Source organism: Protopterus annectens, chromosome 1.part0 (genome assembly GCF_019279795.1).
Source record: "Protopterus annectens isolate FY-2018-M chromosome 1.part0, PAN1.0, whole genome shotgun sequence".
Taxonomy (NCBI): domain Eukaryota; kingdom Metazoa; phylum Chordata; order Ceratodontiformes; family Protopteridae; genus Protopterus; species Protopterus annectens.
The window spans coordinates 1,631,256,195-1,631,270,768 of record NC_056725.1 but is presented as its reverse complement, the minus strand read 5'-3'; positions in this window follow the sequence as shown (position 1 = coordinate 1,631,270,768).

Here is a 14,574-nt window from a genome sequence, read left to right as displayed (position 1 = left end):
TGTGTGTCTGGCCTCATCCACCAAAGAAAGTCCTGTTTGCAGGAGTTGGTTATTTAAATCTGGAAATGTAGAGGGTGGTGATTCTGGAACCACTGAGAAAGAAGAAGCCATTAGAGAATTTGCATGTGCAGCTTGGAGAGAGGCACTATCAGGATTGAAGCTGCCATGGATCCTAGGGCCTGAAGAACTTCTCTCAACGAGGCATTGTTTTGACAGAGTATCACCTGGAGTTGAGGTGCTGAAGACTGCTCCAATAAATTCTATGTGCTGGGTAGGGACCAGGTTTGACTTCTCCCAGTGCACAATTATCCCCAAAATCTCCACCAGAGAAAGTGTGTATTGTAGGGCTGTTACCAGAAGATGCTTGGTGGGGGTGGTGAGGAGCCAATCATCCAGATATGGAAACATCAGAATCCTTGCAGTCTCAAGTGAGCTATAACCACTGCCATGCACTTTGTGAACACTCTGGGGGCTGTAGAGAGACCGAACGGCAGGGCACGAAAGTGGTAATGATTGATTCCTAGCCTGAAGCGAAGCAGACTCCTGGAGTGCTTGTCCATTTTGATATGGTAATACGGATCCCGGAGATCTAGCAAGCACATCCAATCACCCTCCCTCAGGAAAGGGAGGATGGACTGAACCGTGACCATCCGGAATTTGGTTTGGGCGACAGACTTTTTCAAGCTGCTGAGATGCAGACTGGGTCTCCTGTCCCCTGTCTTTTTTGGCACCAAAAAGAATCTTGAGTAAAATCCGGATCCGCATGGGTCTGGTGGGACTGGATGGATGACTCTCTCTTGGCATAGCTTTTCTATTTCTGAAGCTGCCTCTTCCATATGACTGGGTGGAACATTGGGAAGTTTTGTTTGAAGTTTCAGATAATAAATAAGGGGAATGATGTAACCTCTGGAAATTGTACTCTGCACCCAATGATCAGTGGTAATAGAGTGCCAGCCAGCTTGGTGCATAGAGAAACAACCCCCGACTTCTTCCAGAGGCATGCAATCTGGCAGCTCTCCAGGAGCGTTGGTAAGACTGTCCAGAGAATGTCTCTCTGGAGCCTTGGTTACGTGGATTCCCTCTGCCTCTATAGGGGCATTTTCTGCTGGAGTTGTTACCCCCTCTGCCTCTGGGGGTATCCTCACCACGTGCGGTACGGAAAGGACCCTGAAATTTTTTTATGCCACATCTTCCTGCTTGTCTGGTTCCTGGAAAAGGAGCATTGAGGATTGGAAAAACGAAGGCCTACAGCAGAAAGGGTCTTACCATCCTGCTCGCACCTGGCTAAGCGTGTCCTTCACTTTGGAACCAAAAAGAGAAGATACTTTGATGGGAGCATTTATAAAGGAAGACTTGAAGGAATCCGCGAATTCACAAATACGCATCCCCTCATGATGCCTCATAATGCCTGAACCCACAGCTCTAGCCACCCCTTCGATTGCATGAGAGAGCAACCTCATGGACGAGTTGGAGATCGATTCCAGGGTAGCAAGCTGCAAAGCAACTTTGTCCCGTACTTCATCAGACACCTGTCCTGCAAGTGTTCCAGAGAGGTCTGAAATCAAGTCTTTGGAGCCCCGTAAAATGTGCCAGATAATTCAGGGACCAAATGGCAAAGGTCGCTGATGCAAATACTCGCTTCCCCAGTCTGCCTGAATCCCTGTTGGGTGGATGGACAGCAGGACTCTCTTCAGCCAGATCGTTTTTTTGTGGCCACCACCACCATAGTGTCAACTGGTAACCCTCTGGACCAGTGTGGGTTCTCCTCAGGAGGTGAAAGAATTTTGTCAGGTCTCCAAGGGATCGCCTCAATAGAGTCAGGGTTCTTCAATGTGTGTTGCACAACAAGCTGGACTAGCTCGTTGGCAGGCGGGGTCACCCACGAGGTAGATGGCTGGACACGGAAAGCCTGCAAGAACACGGACTCCTCAGAGGAAGGGTTGGAGGGCTTCCAGTCACCCCTCTGCTTTAACATTTCAAGGAAGTCTCTGAAGGAGACATCAGGGGGTGACCATGGGGACCCCTCACCATCATCGTAATTGGTGTCTTCTGTTAAAGACTCCTCAAGTGAGTCACTGTGCTTTCTCTTGCATGACCTCTTCCATGGGGGCATCTGAGGAGGACTCGGAAGAGTGGGTACGCTGAACTGGGGTTTCCTGCGGCTTCCCTGCCCGGTGTCCTGGGGTGCTGGTCTGTGGCAGCTGTAGCTCAGGGGGAGAAAACTGGGGTTCCATTAGCAGAATGCATCCAGAAGCAAGCCCTCTCCATCACATGAAAAGCAGGTCCGCCTGAAGAGGGATGGGAGCCCGGAACCAAGGAGGACAACCTCGGAAATGGAGTCACACCCTGCTCCATCGAACCTGCTCCCAAGGATGGAGCCTCAAGCTAGATCAATGCAGAGGAGGCTACTGGCACCAAGGATGGAACCAAAGGACCACACAGAACTGTGCCCCGAACCAAGGAGCCCGCTGCCCAATCATGATATTGAGGAAGGACAGGTTCAGCAGAAACTGAGGACCAAAGGGACGGACCCGGAACCTCAATGAGGTCCACTACAGGTGCCAAGATGGGGGCTTCCGAGAAGGACATCGGAGCAGAAGGCTTCGGAACAGAGATGGTCGAAGGAGGAGAATAGGATGGAGTCTGTGGAGAGGTCAACCCAAGTCCTACCAGAGAATGGGTCTTAGAAGGCATGGGAATCGCCCTGGCTGCCAACAGCTGATCCACAAGACACACCACATCATGTTCTGAAAGACTCCTGGTGGATCTAGTGGATACTTCGGATGGGGAATCAGGTCGATCTAAGAATGGGCTATTCACTTGACCTAAGAATGGGTCTGTGGATGGAGAGTATCTTGTCGGTGGTGCCTGATTTGCCAGCATAGATGTCTCGAGTTTAGAGACAGGAAGTGGGGTCAAATCCAGTGTTGCTGTAATAGAGCTCAGTGCCGAAGGGACAGTCTGAGCTGAAAAGGGAGGTTCAATCATCACTGCAGAGATAGGCATCGAAGGCGTGCACTGTGCCGAAATAGCCACAGGTGCCAAAGTTGTAGCAGGCGAGGTGAGGTCTATAGTCTGTGCCAGAGGAAGTATCGGAGCTGGCGAAGAAGCTGGCAACCATGTAGCAATAGTCAAAGTGCTCGGAGCAGATGTAGATGGTGGCGAGGGGGCAGATTTATGCTCAGATAATAACTTTTTAATTTTTGGTTTCACAGACTTACCCTGGTCACCTGAGGGTGAAGAGGGAACTGAATGGGGCCTTTTCTTAACTTTCATAGGAGGGGAGGGGTTGAGACATCGCAGAAAGGGCCTCTGAAAAGGGAGATTTAAGTAGTCCCTTCAGAATTAGTTTGTTCTTACACTCGTTGAGAGTGCATTGGCTGAAACTTTGACAAATCCCACAGGAAGGCTGCACCAAATGGTGGGACCCCCCAAACAATAAAGAAATCATCATGAGAGTCACTGTTATGTAGTTTACCATTACACGAGGTACAGTGCTTGAAACCCATCTGACATCTTGAGAAGTAAACACAGCAATTCAAAACTTCAGAATGAATGAAACTCAAAATTCGTAAGACAGGATTTAAACACATGCAGAGATTTTCAACAAATCCAATATCAAAACCACACCAACTAGAGTAGAAAGAACAAGGAAGGAATACCAACTATGCTATTCAAGGAATACCACAAGTGTAAGGAGAAAACGGCCGTAAGAACAATGGTACTGAAAAGGTTACCAGTGCGTAGAAATAGAGGGAAATGTATCTAAAATTACTGTAATTCGACAGGAAAAGAACTGTAGCGCACACACATTTTAGAAACAAATTTTTTACACAAATATCAAAAAAGTTTCAACTTAACTGAGAGCGCAGCTGAAATGCGGCTTTATGCCTACACGGCAAACGAGATCTGAGGTAACAGGGAGAAGGGCATTGTGGGTAGAAGCTTAGCTCTGGAAATTTTGGCTGGCGTGAGCTGGGTAATAGGCTGACTCTATTCCAAGGGCTTGGAACCAAACCCATCAGTGATGAATGGAAAGAAGATTAACAACTATAGATAAAATAAAGGGAAACTTTTCCCCAAAGGGAGCTTATCTGCCCAGCAAAGGAACAAAAAGCACAAGCTGTCCATCAATCCTTAAAAGCCTTAGAGGAGCGTACTCTTCAGTGGCAGTAAAGCTCTGAATGGCTTGGCACCCAAACTTGTCTTTTAGTTAGTTTGAGTGAGTGGAAAGTGCCCTGAAACTTTGGAAGCTGGCCAGCTGTTAAGTCCTTTGCAGGATATAACCTATATAGCTAAGGTTACTGCAGCAGTGATCTATATGATGAACTCCTTATAAGAAGGAGGAAATTTGTACATTCCATTTGCTTTACTGAAGACAGCAGGCTGGCTATCAAGCAAGTTGCATGCTGTAATAAAGATATTCTCCAATGTTTGGAGAACTGAAGGAAATGGAATGGAGTCAGGAAAATCCAGTTGTAATAAATCATAATATTAATTTAATGACAGTGGAAGATCATTATGTTACTGCTGAAACAACTGGTTCATTCTGGATACTACTGATAGAAGAATCACTCTCCTCAAAGGAAGTATTAGAAACCTGAGCAGAAAAAACAGTAGTGTCCTCACAATTATTTTTCTGTTCAAAATTTTGAACAACTTCTTCGAATATGGCGGCACCCTAACCAAGAGCTTAATTTCAGCTCTCCTTGTGTGAAAAAAAAACTGAGAAATAACAGCTTGTAATTCTGCCAGCTTGGGTAAATCACAGTTACTGGCTAGTAACTACACTGTCTAGATTTCAGCAAAGAAGATATTTAGAGAATCTGAAAGAAAATCAACCAGAAAAGGTGAAGAGAAAACAGTAACTGGGAAGAATCATGCAGCTGATCAGCAAAAAGCAGTTAAATCTCCAGCTTTGGTTCAAGAGATGGCTTCTAGTAATTTAGAAGAAAAAATAAGTCAAATGTAGTCAAAAGTGATTAAATAATTGAAACACTGAAGAAGTATATCAAACAACATAAGAATGGAAAAAACTGATAAAACTGCAAAAATTGGAGGGTGAAATGAAAAGGCAGACTGAGTATGAGACTTCTCAAAAAGAGCTGTTTCAGAAATGGCTGAGTTAGAAGACGAGCATGTAGAGAAAATCCAAGATTTTCTGTTGAACCAGAGAAAGCTGAAGGAACAGACTTATTAATTTTATGAAAGCAGAAATAAGCAACTGGGCTGCTATTCCACAGCAGGATTTATTAACTGAAATTCTATATGAGAAAGCAGCCAAGACCTGTATTTAATAAACATGCAATCATACCAGCAGATAGAGTTGATCCTGACAGAACTGTGGCAGAAGGGCAAAGTATTACAGTCGAGTGTTTGCATAAAATGATTATTCACTGTACACCAGGCAGAAGAAAAGCAAATTTATCCCAGCAATTAGAGAATGTTAAGAGGCAGTTGTGAGAATCAAGCTGCTGCTGTATCCAGCTGTATTTAAAATATTTTTCCTGGAAGGTCAAAGACATTTTTTTTTTGATGAAGAACAGGCTAAGGAGGGAATACAGAGGTTCATCCAACAAAAAAGCCATCAGACAGAAGGGGACTGTGCTTCTCATTCTTCTGACAGCATAGCTCATACAGAAACTTTGCCAGTGAAACCTCTTCCAATGTTTCAAAGTTAAATGCTTGAGATACAGAAAAAAAGCACAGTATTTGACTAGAAGAATAGGAAGTACCTTGGACTAGAACCAGGCTGGTGTTGGGAGATGGGGATGAACAGGAAGAAGGCCAGCAACACTAAAATTAGCAAATAAATGTGATATTATAAACCATCCATCACACTTGTGAACATGGCTTTGCAAGAAAACGTTGCTTAGAAAGACTGGACTTTTGTTGACTTTGATGAATTTGTGGGTGGAATATTTAGGAGGACACAGAAGGCAAAAAAGTAACAAAGTAAAATAAATTTTGTTCTTAATAGTGTTTGTCTAAAACATTTTATGATATAAACTGAATGCTATATAGTAAAGTAGATGTGTGAAGTATGTAGTCAGGGGTGTCTTAAACATGGGGTTGAAGGTGAGACTTTTCAGTGATTGTTGTATGAGATAAAAATATTAAAGTACACAGGTACTTTTTTAGATTTAATAAATATAGGCATTGTCATTGTGTCTTTCGGCTTTTCCCAGTTAGGGGTCGCCACAGTGTAACTCCGGTCCGCTAATGATTGGTAGTTGATTTTTACGTGCCGAGATACCAGCCCTGACGCACAACCTTCAACGAAGGTACGCCCATTCACGCATGTCTTCACGTAGAAAATGCTCTAGCTGAGAATCGAACCGGATAGCTTCTTACTGTGAGGCGACAACGCTACCGCAGCACCACCGCCGTGGGTTAATAACTATAGGCATTACAATATAAAAAAAGAGAAGAAAGGCTGGTCAAAAGTAAGTTTAAGTTACTATGCTTTAATCGTGGGCTGTTCGGGTGGGGGATGGGGTGTAAAAGTGCCCTGATTATATTACATGCAGAGTTGAGAAGTTTTCTCTTATTTTTGCATAGGTGAATGTCTGGAATAATGCCCTTGGCTTAATCTAAAATCAAGTGTTTTCTGTAAGTAAGTAGGCTTGAAAACACAAAATTGCTAATGCCAAGAGAAGTGCTAAGTATTTTGCATATGTTTATTTCCTTTTAGCAAATGTTCATTGGGTTAGTTGTACAGTCTGTTCTATGTTTCCATGGAAACAAGCTAAGTGCAGGTGCAAGCAATTGATCTTAAAAGTTCTGAGCATTGTTTGCTTTGAGAAATGCAAAATTTAAAGGCAGTTCAGCAAAAAAAAAAGTTTGAAACTACTGGAAGTTAATAAGATATAGCAGCTTCCTTAGCAGCCTTAATACATCAATGCATTTAATACAACTGCGTATACATTAATTTTATTTACAAATAGCCAGTACATATTTTCTCAAGGCTAAAAGTTAATGTTTTCTGAAAGCATACAATTTTTTTCACACCTGGGAGGGAAATAGATACAAGAAAAGAAAATACAGCAATCAGTGTACGTGGGAGAGATAGTCTGTCAAGGACAGTTTTTAAAATATTAATAGTATTATCTTGTGACATTGACAAAGTAAGAGAATCTTAATTAGACTATAATTATTGCCATTATTCGATAACTATAATCAACCACTTCTTCTCCTACAGAAATAATTAGGAGAGACAGAAGAACATTTTAGAAAAAGCCAAAACGGTTTAGAGGCATGCTAGGAGAGATGTGCAAAATATATATATATATATATATATATATTGCAACTGCCAATAAGCTATGTAATTCTAACTTCTAATTGCTGGGGGAAAGTTATCCAAGATTTGCAAATATAAGGATTCAATGCAACTAACTTACATTAAAGTATAACCAACAAATCTACACAGTATAGTACCTATCAACCTGGAGATAATGGAGATCGCTGTACTGAAATAGTATATTTGCAATCGTGATCTAAAGTGCTACCACAGCAGTGCTCAGGTGTAGAAAGATGCTTCCGTTGTAACTCTTCAACCATCTTACAAAAGACACTATTTCAGATAAGTGTTCATTATCACCATAATGCCTAATGCCTATGGGTGCAGTTGTCAATTTGGTACAAATGTTACTAACGGGAGGGTTAAATTTCATTTTTTTGAAAATGTACATAGTTTTGTGCATTTGTTCTAAGTTAATAAGTTATGGGTGTATTCTAAAAAAATGTATCTAGTTTTTTGTTTGAGGGTTTTAATTAAAACAAAAAGTCTTGAAAAATGTGACATAGGTTCAAATGGAAAGCTTGATTAGTACAAGAGTCCACACTGATTCAGCTATTGGGAACTTCATCAGAACTGCCATTAGTTACAACATTCTGTTTCTATAGGTTAAAAACATTATACATTAATTTCAAATAGTCCAATAATAAAAATAACTTTAATTTTTAATTGCGAAACATAATGCTTTAACATCAAGACTGGGCTAATACAGTATGCATCATTAAGTCCAGGAAATCTAATGGCATCTAATCTTACCTGCCATTGAAGTTCACATTTCTCTAAATGCTCTTCTGTAATTAAACCTTGCAAGTCTCTATTCACTTGCTCTATGACAAAAAAAAAAAAAAAACAAATATATGTGAACTTTCCTTTTCAATATGTTTATAAAGAGCATTAGTAAATTTATGTTTGAAAACATTGGCAAAATGTTTGTATATGCATTCTCTGAGTTTTCTATAGGTTTTTATTATATAAAATGCAGGGTATTGCTTACACTGAGCTAAATAAACCACCATCCTGGAAGTGCCTGAATATTTTCCCCGTAAATATTAGGTGACATCCCTAACTTGAAAACTATCCTTCACTAAAATAGAAGCGATTTGAGGGCAACATCCACATTTTTTCATGCCCCTATTACTACCAAGTTCTTTTGAGCAACTTTTAGACAACTTCTTGAGATATCACCTCTTTCCAAATCTTTTTTTAAAAGGTTGTATGTTCCTATATATAGCCCACTTTCCCAATACTTCTTTATCATATCAAAACAAGGTCCAATTTTTCAATAAAATCTCAGAAATGAGCTCACTATCCAAGGTTAATGTAGAAACAAACATTTTATTAGCATTACTCAAACTAACTACAACATTAGCATCAATCCATCCATTTATATTTTCCACTCTTACCTGCTGAACCATATTACTTGAAGTGGATTCAATGAGTGGCTCATAAAAAACACTCTTTCGCTTGACTATAACCTCATTCTTGATCTCTGTGACAAAATCTACTGGGCATCCCCTTTTGATAAACATTTCCACTACGTTGTAGTTACTTTGAATAATGCTAATAAAATGTTTGTCACTATGTTTATCTTGGATAGTATTCGGAAAGAGGTAATACCCCAAGAAGTTGTCCAAAAAGTTGCTCAAAAGAACTAGATAGCAATAGGGGCATGAAAAAATGTGGATGCTGTCCCTAGTGTGCTTCTATTTTAGTGAGGGACAATTTTCAAGTTAGGGATGACACCTATTATTTATGAGGAAAATATTAATGCAATTCCAGGATGGAAAAACCTCTACAAAACTCAGAGAATACATATACAAACATTTGGCCAATATTCACAAAAAAGAAGTTATGTACTTATCATAATGTTCCATCTGTGTTGCCTATTTTTATTCCTCCTCGACTGATGGGTTCAGATCTGAGATGTTAGATCCAACTCAGCCACTGTAAAAGCTTGTGGCAATTTGAAACACTTGAGCTTTTCCCTTACCCATAATGCGCTATCCCCCAGTACCTCATATCTTGTTTGCAAACTGTAAAAGAAAGATGTACTCTTGTAACTTTATATATCAGATAAAGAGAGAGACAGAGACAGAGCAAGGCAATACCACATCTGAAGCTGGTAATGTTTGTAAGCTATAACACATTTGTTAGATCCACTCGCTCTTGTAAAGTAAACCTAAAAAGGGTTGGGGGCTGGGGGGGTCGAGGAGGAATGAAAATGGACAACATGGATGGAATGTTAAGTACATAATTTCTTTATTTGATTATGTCAATTTTCAGTCTGTCCACAACAAATGGGACAGAGTCCCCAGCTACCTAGAACCCTGGGTGGATTCAAGGAAGGATATTTCTGAGCACCACTGAGCCGAAAGATGCCCTACCTCTGGACACCAGATCCAACTTATAATGAAAGATAAAGGTGTGAAGGGAGGTCCAAGTTGCTGCTGAACAAATGTCATCCATGGAAGTTCTTGAGTGGAAGACTGAGGAGGTAGCTACAGCTCTGGTTGAATGAGTCTGTACCTTGATGGCAAAGTCATACTTAATTTGTTGTAAATAAAGGAGATATAGTCAGTAAGCCATTTAGCTAAGGTGACTAGATACAGGTGAGTCCAATTTCAGATCAGCAAAGGATACAAACAATTGACTGGTCGTTCTGATATCTTTAGCTCTATATAGCTAGAAAAGTAATTGTCTATGCACATCTAGCAAATGTAACAAGTATTCTTCTTTGCTGGAATAATATGGGAGGAAGACTGGTAGATTGATTAATGTTGGCATGTGATATTACCCTGGGCAAAAAGGATGCACTTGATCATAAGGAGACTCTGTCCTTATGGAAAATGAGTTAAGGATGTTTCACCAACAATGCTTGAATTTCTGAAATTCGTCTAGCAGAAGTGATGGCAACTAAGAATAAGGTTTTCCAAGACAGAAATTTAAGGTCACAATCATGGGCAGACTCAAAGGGTGGAAGAATCAGGGACTGTAGTACCAGATTCTGATCCCATGGTGGCATGGGATCTTTAAAAGGAGGTTTGAGAAGAACTGTGCAGTGTAAGAAGACTTTACATAGCTTATGAGAGGCTAGTGAACAGCCAACAAAACCAATGTGGAAATTAGAAATTGCTGCCCACTGGACTTTCACTGTTGAAGAACTGGCCCCTTGGTTGAATAGTAGCATCAAGAACTCCAGCACATGACTTGATTTGGGCCGAGAAAGGGTCTACATGCTTTTGAAGAGCCCAGTATGCAAATCTTTTCCACTTACTAGCATAAAGTTTCCTAGTGAACAGCTTAAGGGAAGACAAGAAGATGTGATGAACAGGGGAAGAGAGCATTGATTATCTGGCTATTACTGGAATTGGAGAAAGCAAGCGGCCAGCTTCAGTTTGGGAGGTCCGGATACGTCATGGCCATCAGATGAGACAGGAGATCTGGAGCTGGGTCCAGAATCCAGGGTTGGTGAATTAAACGAGTCCACAGGAATGGAAACTAAATCTGTCGGGGGCAATGAGAATGACCCTGGTTTTCAACCTGACAGCTCTCTGAAGGAACTTTGGAATAAGGGGAACTGGGGGATATGCATAAAGTAATCCTGAGGCCAATTATGGACAGCCGCATCCCTCAGTGACTTCCCCTGTAGGGGGATTAGGGCAAAAAAGCTTTTGCACTTGTTGTTTAGGGGAGATGCAAAGAGATCACAGCAAGGCTGGCCCCTTTTTCAGAAAACTAATTTTGTAACTTTCTGGTTAATGGACCATTCATGAGATAACAGAATCCACCTGCTCAACTTGTCTGCTAGCACCCTGGACTTCCCCAAAATGCGCGTTGCTAAGAGAAAGCGGGTGGAAGATATTGTCCATTGCCACACCCTTAGTGCTTTTCAACACAGGGGATATGATTTGGTTCCTCCTTGTCTGTTGATGTACCAAACCACTGACATATTGTCTATATAGCAATCATTCCTGATGGGAGAGCATCATGCAGTGCTAAAATCATCGCTCTCAACTCCAGTATGTTGATATGCAAATTAGCCTCTTCGGGGGACCACATGCTGTAGACTGTCATTCCTGAGTCTGTATCAGTTCAGCGAAAAATCAGTTCACTTAACAGCATTTTCAGTGCACTTACATCGAACGTGCCATTTGTCGAATTGGCCATACTGAGATTTCAGTACAGTGAGGATCGGGAAATTTGCTCTTTCCCCACTATAGTGCAATCATGAAGTTAGTATATATAATTAGCGGGGGGGGGGGGGCGCAGCCTGCAACATGAGCAGAATTTCATGAACGGCATTTCTGATGAAATGTCGTTTTCTGAACTGACAGTTTGACGTAGTGATATACACCCGTCTTTCCCATGTAATGCGCCCCCACCCTAACTGGAAAGCATCTGTGGTCACTATGGCCTTGGGCTGTGAGGGGACAAATGGATGGCCCTGTAGTACTTGTTCTGACGGGTTCCACCACATCAGATTTTTCTTGCATGAGTTGGTAATTTGTATTGGAACAGACAAGTGTAGTTGAAGTATTGACCACTGAGATGCTAACATCCACTGAAGAATCTTCATGTGAAACCTGGCTAGCGAACAAGGGTTATTGCTGCTGCCATTGATCCTAGAGCTTGCAGTCCTAAGCAAGCTGAGATTGTGGTACTGCACAGTATCTTTTTGATTTGTGACCTTAAAAGTTTGAACTCTGGAAAGGAGAAGGGAGGCTATTGTTGACCTTGTGTTGAGTAGCACTCCTATGAATTCTAAAATTTGAGTTGACTCTAGATTTGACTTCTCAAAATTTATGGTTATTCCTAACCTTGTACAAGTGTGGATGAATTCTCTTGCCATGATAAGTTGATGCCTGGTTGGAGCGGTAATGAGCCAGTCATTTAAATATTGAAACACACGGAATCCTTGCAGTCTCAAGTGAGCTGCTACCACTGCCATGCATTTGGTAAACACACTGGGGGCTGTGGTGAGACCAAAGGGCAGTGCTCTGAAATGATAATGACTGGCTCCTAGCTGGAAGATTGAGAATTTCCTTGATTGAAAAAGAAAAAAAAGTAATCTGATGATAAATCCAGTGAAAATAAATGAACACAGGCAAAGGAAACAAATTCACTGGAAGCATGCTAGTTGACACAACATCCAAGTATCCAAAGTTGAATGCCAAAGTTTATTATGCAACCTTAGCAGCTTCATTTAAAAAGCTTCTTCAGGCAATAACAGAAACAGAACTAAATCAGTTTAAATAATCCAAAATCAAAGTCACATAATAACATAATTCACATAAGATCTCATGGTAAACCACGATAAAATCAAACCTGATGCTGTAACTGTTTTAACCAAGGTGTTAAAGAAATAGCTTTGATTTTATCATGTGATCTTATGTGAATTATTTTATCATGTGACTTTGATTTTGGATTATTTAAACTGATTTAGATCTATTTCTGTTATTGCCTAAAGAAGTTTTTTTTAAGTGAAACTGCTAAAGCTGTATAATAAACTTTGGAATTTATCTTTGGATTCCTGCATTTTGTCTTAGCTAGAATGATTCCAATGGATTTGTTTTCTTTGCTTATTTTTATGTGATAGTACACACCTTGGAGATCTGCTGAGGATTTCTGAAGCTTTGTCTTTCAAACAAATCTGTTCAGGTTGCTGAGATCCAGAACTGCTCTCTAGTCTCCTGTTTTCTTTAGCACTAAAACGAATCTTGAGTTCCAGATCCTTTCTGGTCTGCTGGGACCTCTTGGATGACTGTTTTGTTTAGCAGCTTTTGTATTTGAATGGCTGCTTGATCCCTCTGACTGGGTTGAACATCGGGGATTTTCCTGGAATTTGGAAGAAGAAGGGAAAATGGAATTATATATCCTCTGGATACGATCATCTATACCTTGGTATCTTTCTAGCCAGGCTCTCCAGTGCAGGGACAAATGACCCCTGATTGCCTCCAGTGGGGAACAGTTGGGCCTCTGTTCAGTAACACTGGAAAGGTTTGCCAAAGAAAGGTTCTCTGGTCCCCTGAAGTTTCTGGCCTCCTCTGCCATGAGGATAGTGTCTACCATTTGAATTTCCCCCTCTGCCTCTGGGGGAAGACCTTCCAAGTGTGTCCTGGAAAGATCCTTGTGATTTCATTAAACACATCTTTCCACCACCTTGATGATTCCTCAAAAAGGATCTCTGGGGGGGATGAAAAACATACACCCATGGCAGAAATGGTCTTTCCATCCTTCTCACGCCTAGAAAATGTATCATTTACTTTGGAGCCAAAAAAGAGAGGTGCCATCAAAAGGAGCATTGACTAATGTAGACCTAAAAGGCTGCACAGAGTCACACAAATGCATCCAGGCGTATCTCCTAATGGTTAAACTTGAACCTACTGTCCTTGAGTTTCCTTCTGCCACACTGGAAATAAGCCTCATGGATGAGTTTGTTATCGATTGTAGGGTCACCAGCTGTAAGGTGATGGAATCCTTCACCTCCTCAGGCATAGTGCCTGTGAGGGTATCTGAGAATTCCTTAATCAGATCCCTCTGTAGCCTCGTAAAATGTGCCAAATAGTTCAGAGACCTCAAGAAGCATAGACATAGCTTTATAAACCTGTCCATCAACCACAACTCCTTGTCAGGGGAATGAACAGAAAAACTTTTGTCAGCTAGTTCCTGGCTACCGCTAGGACCATGGCATCAATGGGGGCCCTTGGACCAGAACTACTTGTCTTCTAGAGGGGTCATAATCTTATCAGACTTCCTAGGAATGGGCTCAAAGGTGTCAGGTTCCTTCCATACCCACAACAACCTCAATTAAAGGAGCTTGTCAGCAGGCAGAATCACCCAAGAAGTAGATGGGCCGGTACCAAAAGCCTCTAAGGGCACAGTTTCCGCCAACAAAGGGTTGCTGGGCTTCCAGCCACCTCTCTGTTTCAGGATTTCAAGAATGTCTCTAAACAAGACATCTGCAGGAGGTGACTGTGGAGACCCTTTGCCCTTCTTAAAATCTGTGTCTCTGGTGACAGATTCAGGAGAATCCAGATGTTTCCTCTTGCAGGTCCACTTCCAAGGGACGTCTTCAGTGGGATAATCTGGGGAGGCATTTGAAGAGGTGGAAATACCTAAGTGGGTGTCCTGGGGTTTTGGTACTGGCTGGCCCTGTGGGACGGTTAGTTGAGACTCTTGATGCAGAGATGGAAGTGATGTAGATGCAGGACCTGAGATGATAGGACCCATCTGCATCATGGTCGCCGACAGGGCTCTCTCCAAAGTCCTAAAGGCTG